The sequence below is a fragment of the Octopus bimaculoides genome, chromosome 19 (assembly GCF_046866305.1).
Source record: "Octopus bimaculoides isolate indiv1 chromosome 19, ASM4686630v1, whole genome shotgun sequence".
NCBI classification, from domain to species: domain Eukaryota; kingdom Metazoa; phylum Mollusca; class Cephalopoda; order Octopoda; family Octopodidae; genus Octopus; species Octopus bimaculoides.
Window position 1 is genome coordinate 46269379 of NC_142946.1, and position 17500 is coordinate 46286878.

Sequence of the window (17500 nt, forward strand, 5' to 3'; positions counted from 1 at the left end):
TGTGGTTATTTTTCTTGTCTTCCCTTCATTGAAGAATTGGGTCACTATTGTTTCGTATTCTCTTCTTTTCCTCAAATGCCATATGGAACTCGTAAAACATAAAAAGCATATTTTATACATTTCTTGGCTTGTTCTGCGGGATACAGACAGAAAGATTATCAACTCTTCCACTTTTTCTGCAGTTCAGGGTCTTTCTTTGAATGGCTCCTTTTTCTGTTTCTGGTAGCAGAAGCAAGTCAGGTCTCACTAGCACTTGCTTGAACCCTGCTTGGTGGACAAGACAGAGCGCTCTATCTACGTTTCTGTGGCACTTGCAAACGATGTTGTCTCGTTTATGTTGCTGGTGATGATGATAAAGGTAGAGATGACATTGCTTGTCGGTACTAGATGCTTTAATGTTTTTCTCCATCATGATGTTGGTAGCAGTGGAGATGTTGTTACAGCTGTTGTGAATCACATTGATATTATTTTGTTACTGCTGTCATCAGTTACAACAGGGGAGAATAGTGACGAAGATGAGGTTCTGCTTGTGGTGGTTGCATTCTTATTTTTGTTATGCAGTATTCAAACGACTTGGTGGTGGTGTTGCCATTGGCGTGCCATTAAGAAAGTTGTCATTGTCGTCGTCATCATTGTTGTTTTTGTCGTCATGTTGTTGTTGTTGTTAGCGGTTATGCTTTTACAAAATATTTTTGAAAATTGTCACATTTTTGCCCTCGTAAAGTGACAGCCTCTGAGAGATTGCAAACATTTTAATGGGGGAGGGGTTGCCCCTTAATGCTCTTCTCTTTAATGTCAATACTGTCAACATTTTTTTTTTATATAAGATGATTGTGAACAGCAGAGGTTGGAGAAAAACGGATGTGTTCCCTCTAATTAGGAAAGACACCAAAGAATTTCTAATTCCTCTTTCTTCTTCTTCTTTCTCCTCCTCCTGCTTCTTCTTCCTCTTCTTCTCCTCCTCCTCCTGCTTCTTCTTCTTCTTCTTCTTCTTCTTCTTCTTCTTCTTCTTCTTCTTCTTCTTCCTGAGCATGCTACGAACAAATTTAACAAATAAAAGATTTCAGACTTTCGTCGGAAAAATTTCAACCCCCACCAAAATAAATCAACAACAACAACAGCCAAAAACATAGAAAAACTTGTGGAGCAACGATGTGTATGGTCTGTGCAACTCGTGTATGATGATAATGATGATGACGATGGTGGTGGTGGTGGCGGCGGCGACGATGACGGTGGTGGTGGTGATGATGATGATGATAATGATGATAATTTCTAATTTCGGTACAAGACTGGTGTTTTGTTTGATCTAAACCCCACCACCACCACCACCACCACCTGAAAAGATGAAAGGCACAGCCGTCTTCTGCAGCATTTGAACTTAGATAGATGCAAACTTTGAAACTATCATAGTTACTACAAAAAAACTGCTATTTTATCGTATGTCAATACTGAATATTTTGTTTTTCATTTACTTCGTTATCTGAAAAACACAGAAAATAAATAAATAAATAAATAAATGTGTGAATAAATGAAGAAAAGAAGGGATGAAGGAAAGAAGGAAGGACGAGTGAATATTCCACCGTTTCCGCAAATTACTTCTGGAAACAACCCCAAAACTATGAGGTAGAGAGTCACGTGACTGATGACGACAGAACTGCAGCAATGACGTCATGTCGTTGACTGCCCTATTAATTAACGTGCCGTCAGGTGAAAAAAGAAGCTTGGTTCGGCTTCGTATTTGAGGTCTTCTTGCTTATGTTACGTAAGCACTCTTATTTGAGGGTGCGTATATAACATGCACAACACACACACGCACACACACTCGCACGCACACACACGCACTCACACACGTACGTACATACATGCATACACACACACATTTCATACATACACGCATACATTCTTATGTATGTTATGATATATATATATGTGTGTGTGTATATATATATATATGCATATATATATATATATATATAAAAACAAATAGTAAATGAGTATATGCATATATACGTACAGGTATGTGCGTACCGACATCCACCTGTATGTATAGGTGCATATCTGGGTACAGGACATTGCAAACAAAACGTAGACGAGAAAACACACAAGCCACATAGAGAACATTCTACTTCATCAGCTACCCCCGTTTTAACACCGGGGTTTCGAAGAGCTATATATATATATATATATATATATATAAAGCAGTTGTATATTGTCAACTTAATGTGACAGTTCCAATAAGGGAATCATACTGCTGCTATTTAGCCCTAGGAAGCTGGACCGCTTCCTGTCGGCCTTGACACATTTCCTGTGTCCTTATATTTGCGATGGGGAGACAAGCACCGCCACCCAGCCTAGTCTGCATTCAGGGACATATATATATATATATATATATGAACTGTTACTCAGAGTTTCACGTTCCCGTCCGACGAACGGGAACGTGAAACTCTGAGTAACAGTCTTTTGTTATATTTCTGCTGCTTTTAAATAAAGCATATTACTCTACCTCTGGTATTTGACTACTCCTTTTTTTTTCTACCTCGTCTCACATTTATGTGCTTACTCCGGTATATATGTGAGTGTGTGTGTAAAATAATCTCAATTTGACAGCCACAAAGTAGCTTTTTTGTAAGTTGTGTTCTCGTAGGCTGGGGATTATCTCTGGCCAGAGATAATCAGAGAAATTTGAACACAGAATGTCAAGAACCGGAAGAGATAACGTAAAATATCTCGTCCGCCAATTTCCTGCCCTGGGCCGGTAAGTTGACCTCGGTAGGATTTCAACTTTCAGTGGAGAGAGCAGGAATATCGCGATGTATTCCCCTATCCTGCCAATTTTACTGGCATCTGTAGGTCTGTGACAGATTTCAGATGTGTACACACACATACACACACACGCATGCACTTTTACGACAGAGCTCTGAAAGCAAGTGGTTTCAAAGAAATTCCATACATATACATACATACCCTAATACACATATACATACATATACACATAAATACGCATATATTATCATCATCATCATCATCATCGTTGTCGTTACCAGCCAGGTGCCCTCCCTATGTTCACGGGACGGTTCGCCAAGACTCCAGTTCCATCTGAATTGTAATGCATGCATACAACCACCCAGGCTCGTTTCCATTCGATTCTTTGTTCTTCTCTTTCTTTTTTTAATTCAGAATAAATTTCGACGGGCCACCTACTTGGTAGCAAGGTTGTAAAGGAAAACATCTCGTTTTAACCACCATGCTTTAAATCTTCACACGGTCTTGCAAACTTTTTATAGTCCCAGGTATCGCGATCATTTGTCCCGTACGAATTAAGTATTTATGTCCTCTCCTCAAGATCCCAAATTCAACCATACTTTGCTCCAGACGGGTTGATATGTACCCTGTTCTTCCAATAACGATAGTACGAAGCTGAAAGTGTATCTTGGGTCCTGGGTTTTCAAATTCCTTATCAATGCTCCATAGATGTCCTCTTTCTCTTGTCTTTTTCTAACCATATTGGTATCCAGAGGGCAGCTGGTTCCCACGACAGAACATATCTCTTCCTTGTGGTCCAACACAACAATATCTGGGTGGTTGTGTTTAAACTTGGTGGCTGTTTTAATCTTTTAAGTTCCATCTATATTCTTTCGGTCAACTCCACCTGTAGGTATATTTTCTTTTTTTTTTTGTTATCCTGTTCCTAACTTCTGAGATCAATAACCCCCTGTTCTGGCCACAGCATCATGTCTCATGGGAAGACGATATCTGGAAGACATTCTCTCGCAGTTGTACGTACATATGTATGTATATATATATGTGTGTGTGTGTGTGTGAGTATATATGCGTGTGTGTGTGTATGTATAGATATATATTCATATAATGATATATTATTTTGTTATTATATATATGTATGTGTGTGAGTATATATATGTGTGTGTGTGGATACATACACGTACGTATATATATATTCACGAGTTTGTGTATGCATTTGTATCGCTATTTGTCTCTCTCTCTCTCTCTCTCTCTCTCTCTCTCTCACACACACACACACACACAATAGGGACGAAAGTTATCTAGTGCGCTAAAAACTGCAATTTCGTTGGATGTGTATGTTTTAATGACCGAACATAACTATTCTGGAAATAAATGTATAGTAATTAAAAAAAAAAAAAATGGGATGGACTGTAATGGGTGGTTGCCTCATTCACTTACCCACTTTTTTCCCGTTATTTTTCGGTTTTGAGTTATTTCACAGAAAACATTTTGTCAGATTTATGTTTAAGTTCTCTGACATTATAACTTTCCAAAAATATGCGTAACATAATTCAAAAAAATTGTTCGAAAATAAATCAAAGTGGAATATTCTCTTTTATTTTATTCATAAATTTCGCTGTTTAATACATAGACATGCAAAGAATTCCGGCTTTTTGGCACACTAAATAATTTCCGACTCTATTCTTCAAGAACGCCTCTATCTATCTATCTATCTTATCTTATTTATCTCTGTTTGTGTATGTATGCATGTCTAATATGTGTGTATGTATTTGTGTAAATGTACAAATATAGATATACATCGCCAAGCACATAGGAGTATCTACTGTTGATGTGTGTGTGTGTGTAGAATTACATTTGTCAAATACATGTGTCTGCTGCATCATAGATGTCTGTAACAGTAACAAACCGAAAACAACGGTAGAATTTATTCCAACACACAGTTGCGGCATTTCTTAGATACGTTGCTTTCTCGTAGAGAAATGAAGACAGAAAAATAACAACAACAACAACAATAATAAAAGTCTTCGCTGCATAGTACAATACATTTACAATTCCTACAATACCCGTGTGTTAACCCCTAATACAAGTAAGCAACCCGGGGTCGGTTACCCGCCACTAGCTGACCAACCTAGTTGGTGATTATGAAAGCATGACTGCAGTAAATTGACGATGTGTGTGTGAGTCTGTGTGTGTGTGTTTCGTCTCTTAGCGAAATGTGTTTGTTTCTGTTCGTTGCAAAAAAAGCAGAGATGATGTCAGGAATGTTTGATCTGATGGTGGTGTGTGTGTGTGTGTCTATATTTACTTGGCTTAAAAACAATAATCTCCCCGCTAATTATGTTTATGTAACTGTAGAACGTGTGCAGCATGGCTTCTGTTCGAGCTACACGTGACGACGGAAAAAACTACCTCATTAGCTGGCTACAGTGCTACATCCCTGTTGTACATACGCTTACGTATGTGTGTGTGTGTGTGTGTATACATATACATACACGTACGCACACACCTATATATATATATACACACATATATACAAACATTAACGTACCCAAAGAATTAGTTGTAGGGTATGTGTCGTCAATGTTGAGCGTCTGCAAGGCAGCAAGCTGTCAGAGTCGTTAGCACGCCTGGCAAAATGCTTAGCGGCATTTTATGTCTATATATTCTGAGTTCAAATTCCGCCGAGGTTGACTTTACCTGTCATCCTTTCGAGGGTGATAAAATAAGTACCTGTTTATCATTGAGGTCGATATAATCGACTTACTCCCTGCCCCACGAAATTGCTGGCCTTGTGCCCCAAAATATTTGGAACCTACGTTTGAATATCTGTACGTTTTATCTAACTATTTATCTGTCTGTCTATTTTTTCTGTTTGTCTGTCTACAGCAAGGGTCGCCTAAGGGGGTCCGAGTGACCCCTTAGGTGTCGGCGAGGAATTACAGGGGGTTTTTGATAGCCATGGGGTCGGTGTGTGAAAGACCAACTCACCCAGATGAACTGCTTAAAATACTTAGTCAGCACCATGCCGATCCCTCCTTCCCTTGCTGCCCTAAGCTCATGCTTATTTTGCTTAATGGTTAATCCAGCGCTGCTGAGTCCAAGAAGGTGAATAAGTGAGTGTAGGCACAGAGGATCGGGAAGTGTGAGTGAGTAAATTTGCAAGAGTATGGAAGGGGAGTGACAAGTGGTTAAAGATGATAAAGTGGCTAATGCAGTGAATGATGAACAAGGATGGACACATGGTCAGTTTGGGGAAAGGGGGCAGTAAAACAAATAGTAGGGGTCAGAGAGGAAGAGGTTATAAGTGGCTGTACAAAAAACATGGAGTGGGCAGAGAGCAGCATTATAACAGAACCATAAATATATGAGAAATAAGGGATGCACAGTGGCAGAGATGGAGGTTAGAGGTATGTAGGGATGGATATGATAAATTATCTTCTCCCCCTCTCTCTCTTTTTATATATTTATAAACACACTGCTTTTGATACCAACCCACCTAAAACTGTTCTCTGGTTCTACGTCAGAAATATTCTGTTTTGAAAAGATCTGAATTAAAACCTTCCATCAAAATTGCTTGTTAATTAACATTCCAAACACAAGTTTGATAATGACAGTTATTTCAATAAATTCTTCATTATTTTCAGAAAACAAAAGGCAGTGTGTTTCAACAGAAATATGGCAACAAAATATATACATATGTATATAAATAGTGGGGTTGTGTTAATCGCACATGGAGAAATAATAGGAAAATGAAAAATAATAATAAGGCAGAATGCTAAACTGGAAGCATATTTTAATAAAGATTTCTAACCGGCTTTCATTGCATAGAAAATTTTCAAGAAGAGGGAGAATGAAAATGTTTTTTACAAAGAAGTACAAAATGAAGAAAATAATATATATATATATATATATATATATATATATATACATATATATGTATGCATATATGTGTGTGTGTGTGTATGTGTGTCACTAAATATGAGTAGTGACATTTGTAATTCTCCTTTTTGGTGAAACTGCTGTTTATATTAATTTTATATATATATATATATATATATATATATATATATATATATATATATATATATATATATATATATACAACAACCAGCACCACCATGGCTAAAATTGCATGTTTATTAAAAACACAAAAAAAAACAGGTGCATTACATTATATATTATTCCAGAACACTACATTACAAATGGATTAATCTCTTTAACTTTAAACAGACAAAGGCTGTTTGATTGAAATGTGAGATTACAAATGTTGAAAATAAACATGTTAGGTACAATGACAATTAAATATAATAGAAGTTTGACCTCAACCAGCTTCAGTGGTACCATAATTCAACATGGTGAAACAGACCATGTTTACTTCCAAAAGTTTGTGAAGTACAAGTTTGGTACAACAGAAATTTATACAGAGAATTTAACAGTTTTCAAATTTTTTTTTTTTTGTGGGGGGTGGAATGCATTGTAGAAGTAGCATGATGCATGTGTTCTTCAAATAAAGTTCTTCCTAAAGTTTCATGTGTAGTGAGAATGTAAAATATTGATGATAGAAAGAGAAAAAAGTTGGAGGGGGTCAATGTATGTGGTTGGTAACTTTGTGGAAAAGAGATACAGCAAATCAATATCTCATTCCGTTATAATGTTTCTTGTATGAAGACTAACTGAAACAAGAGTAGACAATTATGAATTCCACTTGGGTAGATTTCTGTATGGAGAGAGAGAGTGAGTGGGGAGGGAGATAGAGGTTTTTTTGTGGTTAAATTTTGCTGAGGAGACAGACTGGACAGCATTCCATTTCTATGGCCAGGATTTGAGATATATTGCTCTCCCGTTGGTCCAATAAACTATTGGAAAATAGTAAAAGACTTAAACTTCACCTGTATCACAGGTAACTATAAACATTGTGAGGCATGTTAGCAACCCTACACCTTTTGCCACTCTCTCTCTCTTTCTCTGTCTCCTGCTTACTCTGTCTCTCTTTTCCTCTTTCTCTCTGTCTCTCTTACTCTTTCTCTCTGTCTCTGTCTCTGTCTGTCTCTGTCTCTCTCTCTCCGCATGTACACACACACACATGCATATACACACATATACGTAAAGTTGTGAACAATTAGCTGTTCCACTTAAAACAAAACACACACACACACACACACACACACACACACACACACACAACTTGTTATCCTTTTTCCCTCATTTACCAACCTCACACACACACACACACACACACACATGTTCAGTTAGTTATATTTTAAACCGCACTCAAGCTCTCTTTGTAATTAGATCTTTTTCTCACACTCAAACACGTGTGCAAATATACCTATTCTATTTTGAACACCACACACACACACACACACATGCATAAATTGTCATATACACCTGACACACCTTAACTCTACATCATTTACATATGTATATATACTAATGTATCCTATTTTATTCCGAACATACAACTTAAATAAGACTTTCTATCAGACCTGTATATCTGTCTGTCTGTCTACCTGTCTGTCCGCCTGCCTGCCTGCTTGCCTGCCCGCCTGTCTGCCTGTCAGCTTGCTTATCAATCTCGGAGACGATCGATCGTTGATGCACATATCTGCACATACACCTTTCTATGTTTCAAAGACTTGTGCAAAATCACTTTTCTCTCTCTCTCTCTCTCTCTCTCTTGCTCTCTCTCTCTGTCACCCCTCTCTCTCTCACCTCTCTCCCTCACTTCTCTCTCTCTCTCTCTCTCTTACCTCTCCCTCTCCACACATGGATATCAAACAGACACATATACTTGCACACATGCACAGACTCACACACATGCACAGATACGCACAAACACACACACACACACATGGCACAGACACACATGTACACACACACACATGCACACTTGCTTGTATTTGTTTTCTCACACATACTCAAATCATTACTCCCCCACACACACACGCGCACACACACACACACACACACATATATATATATATGCATATATACACATATGCATATGTGTATAACCCATGCCAGCATGGAAAACAGATGTCAGATGATGATGATGATGATGATGATGATGATGATGATGATGATGATGATGATATATATATATATATATATATATATATATATATATATATATATATATATATATATACATATATATATATATCTGTGTGTGTGTATTTACATATAGACACACACACACACACACACACATGTATATATATATATATATATATATATATATATATATATATATATATATATATCCTTTTATTGTTTCCCTGGTTTCAGTTTCTGAACTGCAGCCCATGCTGGAGCACCGCCTTATATATTTCAAATAGCTTCTTCAGTAGAGGGTGTCAAGGATGGAAGGTATTAACTCAGTCAAAATCAACCTCAGCCCTCACAAAAAACAAAAAAAAAAACCACAACAGAAAGAAAAGCAAAGACAGACATCAGAATCAGCCGAAAGACTTCACGCATGAGCGACTGCATCAATATCTCTACGAAAAATATTGATAATAACATTCTCTGTCAGAGCCAATTATAGATATTGATGACATATATATATTTAGCCATGCCTCTCTCTCTCTCTCTCTCTCTCTCTCTCTCTCTCTCTCTCTCTCTACCTCTGGTGCATTACTCACACACATGTATACATACACGCGTGCATACATATACACACATACAATGCTGGAAACACATATTGCAAGCTGATCTGCTTAAATATAGAAAGATGCACGTGCACACATCATCGCTCACATGTTTACGTACATCCTCACTCAGACAGGCACACACTCATACCTGTACTCACACACAGACACGCACACGCTCATGCACAAACACACATTTTCACATACACACATGCATACACACACACACACACACACTCACTCGCTCGTGCTCACATATTCACTTACACTCAGACAAATGCACTCACACACACAAACTTACACACTCACAAACGCTCTCACACATTCATTTTTGCACATACACACACACGCACATGAACATATGCACATGCACACACATACACATGCACACGCACACACACACGCACACAAACACATGCACATACACTCACATATATATATATGTATGTATGATGAGCTTGTTTCAGTTTTCATCTGCCAAATCTACACACAAGGCTTTGGTTGGCTTTGCCACATGGTAGAATTGAACCCAGAACCATGTGGTTGGGGAGTAAACTTCTTACCACGCAGCCACGCTCATAATTTTCTTCATGCTTTTCTTAAGTTCTTCTCAACAGAATTCAAACCAGTCGTTAACAAAGTAGCAAGACTTTTCGAGTTAGAGTTTGCATGGTTTGTAAATACATAAATATGTAGTTGAGTCTGTGTGTGTGTATATGAGGATATCTACACCTGTATTTATGGTCGGTGGAATGTACACCTGTACTTATACACCTGTACATCCGAATAATGTGAATATGTCTCTTTAATATTTAGATGTTTGTGTGTGCATGTGCACATGTGTGTGTGTGTGTGTACGTGTGCATCATTGCTTTTTATATGTGTGTCCTTGTCGATACACACAACCAAGTGTGTGTATCTGTTCACAGAATCCCAGATGGAGAATCTTTGAAATGGCACCAAGCTGCTAATAGATTGGATTTGGAATGCATCTATCTGACTCTTTTGCACTCTTTAAGAAAATCTTAGCATTTCTAGGCTCTTGTGCAAGTATGTGCATACTTATGTATATATATATGAATATATATATATATATATATATATATCTATATATATATATATATATATATATATATATATATGGAGATACATATCCATACATACAAAGTACATATGTCTGCGTTTGTGTGTGTATGTTTGTGTTTGCGTATGTATGCATGAATGTGTTTGTGTGTGTTTGTGTGTGTGTGTGCGCGTGTGCATGATGATCCTCAACTCAAAGAATAATTGTTTCAAATTTTTGCACAAAGCCAGTAATTTTAATTGAAAGAGGTTAGTCGACCCTGGAAGAACGAAAGGCAAAGTTGATCTCAGCAGGATTTGAACTCAGAGCGTAAAAGAGTCAGAATAATAAATACCAGTAAGATTTTTGAAACAGTAACAACACATCTTTATTGCAAGACAAAATATACATAATAAAAAAAAAAAGAATCTTTGAGGGGGAAAAAAAAATATCTTTATCGACCACCAAACTAAATGCTACAACCTGCTGACTGACCACAGGTAATGTGGGGGTACTAAACTAAAAGACCACCACTAAAATTCAACTCTTAAATAACTGAAGCAAAGTGTATTATGTTCAGGTATCATTTACCTGTTGGTATCATTTACCTGTTGGCTTCCATTCTTTGCAGGTTGTTGTATTCACTACAAGGAAACAAAACAAAAAGAACATTAGATTATGTAACTCGAGAGAGATTGTGTCTGCTGGTTGAGGTGAATGAAATAAGAGTACTCAGGTTGGGTTACTTCAGGACACTACTCTCTCTTCAAACATTCCATTATTTCTGAAATTCATCAACATTGTTCTCGACTACCTATGCACTCTCTACTCCTCTTCATGGCTCTTTTATTCTTCATTTTTTTCCCCCCTCTCTTTTTTGTGCTTTATTCTGTGTATTTGGCACAAGCTTCCAGCTTTCATTGCTGACTTTCTTTCTTTGATTTATGGCCACTTCTTGTCACACCTTTTAACCTTTGTTTTAACAAATTGTAGTACACCTAAGCCCTGTTAAGAATAAGTTCATCATCGTCGTCATCATCATCATCTTCATCATCATTAAGCCGATGAACTGGCAGGATCGTTAGCACACTGGACGAAATGCTTGGCGGTATTTCGCTCGTTACTGTGTTCTGAGTTCAAATTCCACCGAGGTTGACTTTGCCTTTCATCCTTTCAGGGTCGATAAAATAAGTACCAGTTAAACACTGGGGGTCGCTGTAATCGACTCATCCCCTCTTCCCACAAGCTGTCCTTGTGGCAAAAATTTGAAATAAGCACCTCCCCTATTGGGAGTTTTGAATTGTTTAATTTATAATTGTTATTTATATTGTTGACACGTTGTAAAACCCCTTGTATCATCCTTTTGGGGCCGATAAATTAAGTACCAGTGAAACACTGGGTTCAGTGGTAATCAACTAGTCCCCTCCCCCAAAATTTCAGGCCTTGTGCCTTTAGTAGAAAGGATTATTATTATTATTATTATTGTTGTTGTTGTTGTTGTTCTTGTTATTATGAGGGTGAATGGCTGGTGGTCAGGGTGTTGCATTCATGATCACGAGATCTTGGTTTCAATTCCTAGACCAGGCAGTGTGTTGTGTTCTTGAGCAAAACACTTCATCTCACTTTGCTCTGTAAATCACTCTGACACTTGACATACGGTACACCTTGCACCTGTTCCGGACAACATCGATTTGATGGAGGGAGCAAGCTAATGTACAGCACATACATTTGATCACGAGCAGCTATTTCTAGCAGGTCAAGAGACAGCACAGAAGCCTTCCCCACCCACCATTGTCGCTTACAGGAATATATGTTACAGACAGGTCAACAAGGTTGTTTGTCATTTAAGTGTCTTGACATTAGACACAGCGTAGGTGATCGACCAGCCTTTACCCTAGTTGTCCAATAAAAATATTGATCCTGTAAAGTCCAGCTCTACATAAAATCTACATAAATAAATAAATAAACGAATGCATATAAGATTGTATCTAAGTTCTACATAGATACAAGGTGCAGGAGTGGCTGTGTGGTAAGTAGCCTGTTTACCAACCACATGGTTCTGGGTTCAGTCCCACTGCGTGGCACCTTGGGCAAGTGTCTTCTACTATAGCTTCAGGCTGACCAAAGCCTTGTGAGTGGATTTGGTAGATGGAAACTGAAAGAAACCCATTGGATATATGTATATATATATATATATATATATATATATATATATATATATATATATATGTGTGTGTGTGTATGTGTATGTCTGTATATATGTTTGTGTATCTGTGTTTGTCCCCCCCCCCCCCAACATAACTTGACAACCGATGCTGGTGTGCTTACATCCCCCGTAAGCTAGCAGTTTGGCAAAAGAGACTGAGACAATAAGTACTAGGTTTACAAAGAATAAGTCCTGGGGTCGATTTGCTCGACCAAAGGCGGTGCTCCAGCATGGTCGCAGTCAAATGACTGAAACAAGTAAAAGAGTAAAAGAGCACTGATCTGTTACAACATTTCGTATCCGAATATGTCTAATGTAAACAAAGCAATTGAAGATGGAAAAAATAGGTAATATATATGTTACATTGCTATATTTAGTAGCTATTTAAGCAATGAACTCATGGATGGTTAATGGGTTGGATGTGGCACTGAAGGAAGGGCAAGAACTCCTGAGATATGCACATACACCCATTTCCTATTTTTTCCATCTTCAGTTGCATTGTTTACATTAGATGTATTCAGAATTGAAACATTGTCACAGTGTCAGTGTTAGATATAATTTCTATAGAGAATGTTTGGAGATTCAACTAAAAGTTTTCCTAGGCAGTGCCCCAGCATGGCCACAGTCTAATGAAACCAATAAAAGATGAAAGATAACCTTCAAAGGTGATTTAGTAGCACTGCTAACATGGTAAGACACAGTATTGACTTATAAGGCCTTTAATATTCTTGATAGTATATTATGGTTGCACAACAAAATCTGGTGTTCCTAGAAGTTATTGGCTTGTAATGTCATTATTGAACACATTTTTACCATCCATCAGTCAGAATCTACCAAATTCTTTTTGCAACTTCTCATTTTAGGAAAACAAATTGTGCAGCAGCATGCAATCAAATTTATCGTGTCCGTTTGTTCTTTGTTATATGGAACTATAACCAGAGAATTTAATTTCGCTTGTGTCGTTTTTGACCAAAGACACGTCTTTAATCATCTTACTACAGGAAATGTTCATTCAACTGTAGAATATGTTTCAGGAATTACCAGTAAAAGTGGGGAAAATTGAACAAATCTTTGATATTAAATGCTTGCAATTGGCTATTTTTTGCATTCAGATGGTTTACAATGATCTGCCAAACTACAAATGGAGTTATTGCTTTGAGAAACTTCAAATATCAGAAACTGAACTATTAAATAATTTATGTCAGATGGATGTGGTTCTCTTTGTTGGTCACCTTTAGAAGAAAATGTCTCCAGCCTTAAATGTATCATGTACCTTACCTGATCAAAGTGGAGATCAATAGAAAAGATTATGGTGTCTGGTTCTTTGAAATACACATCATAATTTGTTATCACTGTTTAACTTTCATTTTTCTTTGTTTGCATGGGTTAGAGTGAATTTGTTAAAGCAGCTTTTTCTATGCTGGGATGCCCTTCCTATCACTAATCCTCGCCTGTTGTTGCCAAGCTAGTTAATGTTTTCTATGGCTAGATACATTTTCCACAGAACACTGGAAATGAACAACCTCACTTGTATGATGGTGGCACTCATTTACAGCCATCATGAGATCTCAAGACAAAGATACACACGTTTCCACACACACACACACACACACACACACATTCTCTCTCTCTCACTCTCTCTCTCTCTCACTCTCTCTCTCTCACACACACACACACACACATATTTACAATGAGCTTCTCTCAGTTTCTGTCTACGAAATTCACTCCCAAGGCTTTGGTCAGATCAGGGCTATAGTACAAGATGCTTACTCAATTTATTGACCCCGAAAGGATGAAAGGCAAAGTCAACCTCAGTGGAATTTGAACCCAGAACGTAAAGGCAGACGAAATACTGCTAAGCATTTTGCCCGGTATTCTAACGTTTCTGCCAGCTCGCCGCCTGTCTGTGATAAAAATAATGGCTACCCACTTGTCAGGCCTGAGTCAAAATTAACATATTTATGTGTACACACACACACACACACACACACACACACACACACATTCACACATGTATATGTATGCATACAAAGGCGGTGAGCTAGCAGAATTCTTTGTTGATGGGAAAAAGTGTCTTTGTGGTTTGTCTTCCGACTTTTTTTACATTCTGAGTTCAAATGCTGCCAAGGTCAACTTAGCCTTTCATCTTTATAGGGTCAATATAATAAAATTAACAGTCAAGTACTGGAACTGGTGCCATCAACTCCTCACCCTTACACTTTTTATTACTAGCCTTGAGTCAAAATTAGACCCAATATATATATATTAATTTTGTAAAGTATATAATTATAAAAATATAATTATAATTAAGGGTTACTGGAAATAACCAGCACCTGTGCTAGAAGTAGATATCAAATACCTACAATCCACTCTGAAATTTTTTACAGACCTCTCGTTGACCTGAGGCTATAGTAGAAGACACTTGCCCAAGGTACCATGCAGTGGGACTGAACCTGGAACCATGTGGTTGAGAAGTAAGCTTCTTACTCCACAGCCACTTATATAGATACTCACACACATACATTATATTTTACTTGTTTCAGTCGTTAGACTGTGGCCATGCTGGGGCACCACCTTGAAGAATTTTAGACAAATGAATCGACCCCAGCTGTTATTTCATTTTTAAGCCTTGTATTTATTCTAGTGGTCTCTTTTGCTGAACTGCTAGGTTACAGAATGTGAACACACTAACACTGATTGTCAGGTTGTAGTGGGGTTGGGGGTTAAGCACAAACACAAAGGCACACACACACATTAAGAGAGAGAGATGTGTGTGTTTATGAAAGATATACACATATATACATACATACACATGCACACACACACACATGTATGTATGTATGTATATAAGGAAAAAGGAGATTGTATCTTGAACAGGTTGAGCATTGAAACTGGTTCTGTGTGAATTAATCAAAGCATTTCAAGTTCGTTTCGGAACTCTGTGTGTCTTTGTGTGTATTTGTGTTTGTGTGTGTGTGTGTGTGTTTATATGTATGCATAAACTTCAAAGCATTCACATCAAATGAGTGAGTAAATTAAATGGACAATATTTTGAGAACATTTTTCTCTGATTTGTACATACACGCATGCGCACACTCACACACGCACACACATGTATATATATATGTGTGTGCATTTGTATTTGTGTATCATTTCTCTGTTTTTTTTACCATCCCTGTTTTCATATACATTCGCTGCTTTCTTCCAAGGAATCTAATGCTCTTAGCTTAGTTTTTCCTTGGAGCTGGCCAGATTGGAGCAATCTCAAGTATAACCGGCCGAAATTGCAAAGATAGTCTGGAACGTAACTGAGGAAAGAAAACTTCGAATGACCTGTATCATCTGTTTGAATGTTTTGTGTTCTTGTCCCATTTTTTGTATTCCTTCATATATATAAATATATATATATAAATATATATATATATAAATATATATATAAATATATATATAAATATATAATATGTGACAATTATTTGGTAGCCATGATAAAACTCAGAGTTTCGGATGTCGGGGAAGAAACCCATGCCAGCATCTCTTCAGTTATCGGGCCATCGAGCATTTTTTCGATGGCCCAATAACTGAAGAGATGCCGGCGTGGGTTTCCGCCCTGACATCCGAAACTCTGAGTTTTATCATGGCCACCAAATAATTGTCACATATTATATTTACAGATAAAGTCCTCTCTTTATATAATATCGAGGTCTCTTTCATTCTTTGTTGTCTTATAATTTCTATCAAAAAATATTGGGTATATATATATATATATATATATATATATATATATATATCTATCTATCTATCTTTCTATCTATCTGTCTATCTGTCTTTATACATATATATATATATATTGAGTTGATGTGTTTCCATTGATATCAGTGACTCTGCTACAGTCTTTAGTCTTTTATGCCATAAATTTCTGCTATCAAGGTCAAGCTGGTGCCTGAATTAGATTTACCAATAGTTTTAAATTAGAAATTGTGTGTCTGTGTGTCTGTATATTTCTGTGTGTGTGTGTGTGTTTGTGCATGTGCATGCATGTGTGTGTGTGTGTGCAAGTGGGAGGGAAAGGGAGAGGAGACCATAAAAGGCAATGAGGTTATCAGAAATGGAGATATTGTCATTTCATTAGAACTGTTTTAAGGATTCTACAGAGAGACTAACGCCCACCCACCCCTTCTCTTCCCTGCTCTCTCTCCTTCAAGATTTTCCTTCCTCTTATGCCACACGAACGAATGCAAGTGTGCATGTGCACACTTATGCGCATATGCACACACAGTTATGCACATGTGCACACATTCTTGTGCACATGTGTGCTCGTATAAAATCTCACACTATGACTGTGTGTTTACCTAAACGTAATACACACACACGTGTGCATTCCCTCTGTTATGCATTTATATACATACATATATAAGCGCGCGCGCGTGTGTGTGTATACACATATGCATACATATACATACATATATAGGTGGTGTGGGTGTGTGTGTTTGTGTATGCTTCCATTCACACACACATATATATATATAGAAAGAGAGAAAAAACGAGGAAGAGAGAGAGAGAGAGAGAGAAAGAAAGAAATAAACATACACACAAGCATATATAATTCTTGCTTGCTCCCATTTCTGTATATATCTGCACACACACCCCCATATGTATATATGTGTATGTGTGTGTGTATATATATATATATATATATATACATATATATACATATATATATATATATATATATATATATATATATATATATACAAGGTGGCCCAAAAGTAGGTTTACAGTTATTTGACTATATCCTTTGAATTCATATATTAACAGTTT

At 37.3% G+C, this 17500-nt stretch overlaps 1 long non-coding RNA gene across 1 annotated transcript in view; it reads left to right on the plus strand.

The window, feature by feature from the left end:
* LOC106877742 (uncharacterized) overlaps positions 1-6564 on the plus strand; it is a 39847-nt gene extending 33283 nt beyond the window's left edge. The window contains exon 3 of the long non-coding RNA XR_016237429.1: positions 6408-6564. This is a non-coding gene — a long non-coding RNA (uncharacterized LOC106877742). The remainder of the gene's footprint in view (positions 1-6407) is intronic.
* The last annotated feature ends 10936 nt before the right edge of the window (positions 6565-17500 follow it).